A 5,888-nucleotide genomic window follows, 5' to 3' on the forward strand; every position below is an offset into this window, starting at 1 on the left:
ATCTTCGGTGCTCAGGGGTTGAGCTCATACTCATAGATGGAACTGGGATTACATTGTTGTATCACCGGAGTCTATCAGTATAATGTTAAAATCGAAATACAGCAAAAACACAAGACACAAAGTAATTCCAAGAACTCGTATATGTTTTATTAGAAATCTTTTACATACACAATCTCTTACAGACTTGTTTGATCCGAATTACACACCTCGACACGGATCGATTTCTAACACACCCAACTTGCTTGACTCAACACCTGTTGATCAAGTCTACCAATCCACTCAGCTATGAAACCCCAAAACCCTTTGTGTTTCACTCTGAAAATTACAACGTAAAAGCTCTAACCCTAATCTTAGGTAAAGCCACAATATATATTAAATAATCTTTCCTATTATCTAATATAATATTTTTTATATTTTAGCTTCACCAAATCTTCCAATTTGTGATCTAATAACATTCCTTTAATGCTTTTTCGTCAACCAAGCATATGGAAACATCACACATCATCGCATCTTGACGTTTCCTTTTTATTCTCTGAAGCATGTGTCACACATTACTCTCCATGTGTAACACATGTACACGAGTGTATGACACATTGGTATGCTCATGTGACACACCTTTCGTAAACTTGGGATATAAATCATTCTTAGCTATCCATATCTGTCCATACCTTCTAGGTTCCACATAACAAAGATCCATCCTCCAAGCTCGCTCAATCTGGTTTCTCCGAGAATAACAGAAAGCAACACTATGTTCAATCTTACCACAAAAGTGACAGCCATTACTTCGCTTAGCAACAAGTTTTATATCTTGTATCTTTGGAATCTCAATCTTTGCTTGAGTTTCATCCTTCCGTACAGCTAAAACAGTTGGGACTGAGCGTTTTACAAACTTGATTTCTTCATTTTTGTCAACCGTGTGAGAACTAGTTCCATGATGACCTCGCTTTCTACAGAACAAGCCTCAATTCCCACAAGCTGTGTTTTGATTCTCTTTAGTATTTGTCATTGATCCTGATTTTTCTTCAGCTTTTGGTTTGTCATCTGATTTTACTTCAGCTTTTATGAACTTTATTCCTCCAGCCTCGTCATAATCTTGTGAAGTCGATCCTTGATAACCCAAACCCCAATTAATTTTTGGAGACTGCCCCATTGACAAGATATGATCCAGACTTGCTGATCCAGTGTTCAACATTCTTACTTTCTTGTAGTTCTCAGTAAGTTGTCTTTTCAGAAGTTGACTCTTCTCAAGTTCTTGATTCAGCAGCTGTTTCATCTGATGAAACTTTATTTCAGACTCTTGTTGAACTCGGTTCTGCTCTGCGATTACTCTCTTAAGAGATTGAAGCTCATCTTCCTCATCATTCTCTGTCATCCTACACTTTAATTCACCCTTCGTGTCAATTTGTTCCATCTCTAGGATGTTGACTTGAGCTTTTAACATAGCTTCATCCTTGATGAGCTGCAAGTTTTCGTGACTGAGTTCTGCATACTTACCAAAGAGAACCTGGTACTCAGCTACAAGATCCGCATGTAGATCACTTTCTGTATCACTGTGTAACGCATCAGAATTGGTGTGTGACACACATGACGCACGAAATTCACCTTTAGTGATGTCTTTTTCAGACCCCATAACTCCATGAAGAGCCACAAAATTGAGAGCATCTTCTTTTCTCTCTGGCTTCTTATCACTGCAACTTCTCTTCATCTTCATCTTCTTTGTGTTCACACACTCTGATTTTATGTGCCCATAACCATTACATCCATTACACTTGATTTCTTTTCTCTTGAATGATGGACAATCTGTTTTGACATGTCCAATACCATGACAATTAAAACACACCCTCCCTACATTTTATGTCTTTCTTCTTCTCTAGGCAGTCTGTCGTTGGACATCTTATACAAGAGATTCATGGTTTCTTCAAGTTTCTGAATCATCAGGTGAATAGATTCTTCAAGTTTTTGAGCTCTTTGGATGTCTTCATCAACTGTAACTCTAGAGTCTTGAGCAGGCTTTGAAAACTTAGATTCCAATTCCATCTCCTCAGCCTTTAATATCCCTACTACCTCAGCAAACTTTAGTTCATCGGTGTTCATCGTCAAGTTTATTGCCGCTTTATGTGCTGCAAACTTAGTAGGTAAACATCGCAAAAGTTTCTTCACCAATTTTGCATCTCCGTATATTTTACCTAGAACTTGTGCTTCATTGGCTATGGAGCTAAGCTTTGCACTGAATTCTCCTATCTTCTCATCGTCACTTATCCTTATGTCTTCAAACTGTGATGCAAGCAAGTCCAATCTTTTCCTCCTAACATTTTCAGTACCCTCAAACGCATTTTGTAGTATATCCCAAGCCTCCTTAGCTGATTCACAGCTCTGAATAAGCTCAAATTGTTTTCCGTCTACAGAACTGAAGATTGTATCCAGTGCTTTCGCATTAAACTTTGAAAGCTTTTTCTCTGTTGCAGTCCACTTTTTCTTCGATTTAAGTGTCTTCAAGTCATCTTCTTGCATCACCCACGGTTCTTCCCATCCAGATTGAACAACTATCCATATATCTTCATCAGCTCCACGTAAGTTTGCTCTCATTCTCACTTTCCAATATCCATAATTCATATCATTTAGCAGCAAAATATTGTGTGCCAAAGTCGCCATATTCTCTTCTCAGGATCTCACCTTGGTTCGAAGAACCCTCATTCGTTTAGGTGTCCTGCTCTGATACCAATTGTTAAAATCGAGATACAGCAAAAACACAAGACACAAAGTAATTCCAAGAACTCGTATATCTTTTATTAGAAATCCTTTACACGATCTCTTACAGACTTGTTTGATCCGAATTACACAACTCGACACAGATCGATTTCTAACACACTCAACTTGCTTGACTCAACACCTGTTGATCAAGTCTACCAATCCACTCAGCTATGAAACCCCAAAACCCTTTGTGTTTCACTCTGAGAATTACATCGTAAAAGCTCTAACCCTAATCTTAGGTAAAGCCACAATATATATTAAATAATCTTTTCCTATTATCTAATATAATATTTCCTATATTTTAGCATCACCAAATCTTCCAATTTGTTATCTAATAACTTTCATTTAATGCTTATTTTGTCAACTAAGCATATGAAAATATCACACATCATCGCATCTTGACGTTTCCTTTTTATTCTCCGAAGCATGTGTCACACATTACTCTACATGTACACGAAACAAAACTACACTACTGTAACAACCTATCAAGCTCCAAGTTCTTGAGCTTACATATAACACAGGACTTTCACACTGCCTAAATAGATAGAGTGTATATTTACTTGATGTGCCACACTTCCTTCAGTTTGAAGTAAAACAATAAATTATCACACGTGTTGACCTGGAAATTATTTAAATCTAGGTTTACCCGTAAAATGACACATTCTTTAGGCGGATGAGCTCGTTTTCAAAATTGACATTTGGGGTGCAAGGGCTGAAGGTCTCATGCGGTACGGTTTCTATTTTAAGATTAAGAAAACTGATTTAGTAGATAAGAAAGTTTTCATTTAAAAGAAAGAATATCGAGTTTTTGAGGCTGTATAAATATAGGTCTAAAGAGTTGTAAATTATTCATTTATACAGTCAATATACAACTCGTATAACGGGTATTTGATTCAGTTGAGTTTATCTCTAAGTATTTTTCGTTTTCTTCGAGTTTACTTCGCGTTTGTTCACAAAAACATGTAGTAACCATTAATGTAACACTAGTGATGTCTGAGCATAGCGGGTGATTTAATTAATCATTGTTTCCATCACCAATGCAGTGGTACAGCTCGTGATTCTCATTAATTACTCTTCACATATTTTGGTTTGATTACTTCCTCAGAATTGTCACTGCTTCTGTCCTCTAAAAGGTAATAAGTATTGTTATTAAATTATAAAAAACTGGATTACATCGTTGCGATCATCAGAAATATATATATGGACATCTAGCCATGAGTCATGGATGCTGTAGATTTACTTTCAGTTCTGTATTATTCTACGTAAGTGTAAGTGTAACTCACAGAGTGTGAATGGATAGTTAGTTAGTTGGATTCTCTTTCGATTACATATAGATATTTCACATTTTAGAAGTCTTTCAGCAATGCTGTTTGGAGGTACGTAGCACCCTCTCTCGCCTCCATTATTTGCGTACTTCTTATAGCTCGTGAAGTTATGAACACTTGTACTTGTACCATAATTTGTTCGTTGAATGCCAAAACGTAAAACTCACCAACCTAAAAATTCACCAACCTAGTGCCGTGCCTAGGTGAGGGGCCTAAGGCGAAAATATCTTTTTCCCCAGAATTTAGTAATAAACTTTCTATCACAAAAAATTCTCAAAATCATATATTTATAAATATATATGAAGAACCAAACATAAATTTCTTAAAAATTATATAAGCTATTCAGTTCTAAACAAAAAGTAAAAACATATATACCAATATTCAAAATTATGTAAGTCGATTTGTAATATTTATTTAAATATATGTTGATTTAGATAGGCTAAAAGGCAACTTAAAATGTATTATTACAAGATTGCAAATAAAATTACATGAGCTAAAAAAATTCTGATACAAAAATTAAAAAATGAAGACAAAATAAAGCAAAAATATTTTAGGAATACATATGAAAATTTTGTTTTTTTGGCCAACTTATAGCATAAAAAAAAACTTATAGCATAATATGAAATATATATCTAGACATGTGTAAATAAATTTATAGCAACAAAAATGTTGCATATATCAAAGCTAATATAAATTTTTTAGCTATAAAATTATAAAAATGTTGAATGAAATATTAAAATAGGATCCCCAAAATATAGGATGTAAGTTGGGAACGTGTCACCACAAGTCACACAACCAGTCTTTCTTACTTTTCGTCATTTCCTGCAAATGGCAACCACAGGAGTACAGGACAAATAGTTGGAGATTAATGAATAAAATATAAAAACTTGCAAAAGTTTTTTTTTCCTTTAAGTTGCAAAAGTTATATGATCATTCTTTTGTATGGAAAATGGATACGTTACGTTTCTAGAGGAATGAGTAAAATGTTTTCCATAATTTTCACAGGGTATAATTTACTCTAATTTCTGCGCAATACCAACTTTAGTTTTCTTAAGATAAAAAAGCAGTTGGTGGAAACTGGAAAGAAAAAGCAAAGCATCCATAATTTCATTAATCAGCTAAACCGAAAAGAGAGGTATCTAATATTTTTGAGGAAATTTTGATTTTACCTTAAATTTGATATCACTTTTCATATTTACTTTTAAATGATAACCATTCTCATAAATATTTCAATTCATTATGAAAATAAAATAAAATAATAATCTTTCTAAATCATTTAAAAATATTTAAAAATTATTTATAGAAATTTTTAAATCCAACCCTACTCACTAAATACTGAACCCTAATTACAATAATCACTACTCTAAATCCAAATGCTATTGTACTAATTAGGGCTAGTACTAATGATAGAGTATATTTTTTAAAATTGATAGCCAACTAAGTGTATTTCAAGCAGTTTTTCTATATTCTTCTGTTTTTAAATATATTTCAGAATATATTTTTGTTTCGAAAAGGTTAGATATTTTTATCTTAGGTATCTTTATTGCTATATTTTTAATTTACTCTTATAATATTATTATTTAAAATAAAACTTAGATAATATAAATAAAACAAGTTTATAATAGATATTTCTATAAATTTCTTAATATCTATGAAATATTAAAATATCTATAATTTATTTAGAAATGAAAACATCATAATTTTATGTGCTGCCTGTTTGTTTCTGTCCAACAAAATAATGCCGATAATTGTTCAAAAAGAAGACAGTGTTGTGAATGAAGAGGGGAACTTGTGTGTATTATTAGGTCGACC

The sequence above is a fragment of the Brassica oleracea genome, chromosome C3 (assembly GCF_000695525.1).
Source record: "Brassica oleracea var. oleracea cultivar TO1000 chromosome C3, BOL, whole genome shotgun sequence".
NCBI lineage: Eukaryota > Viridiplantae > Streptophyta > Magnoliopsida > Brassicales > Brassicaceae > Brassica > Brassica oleracea.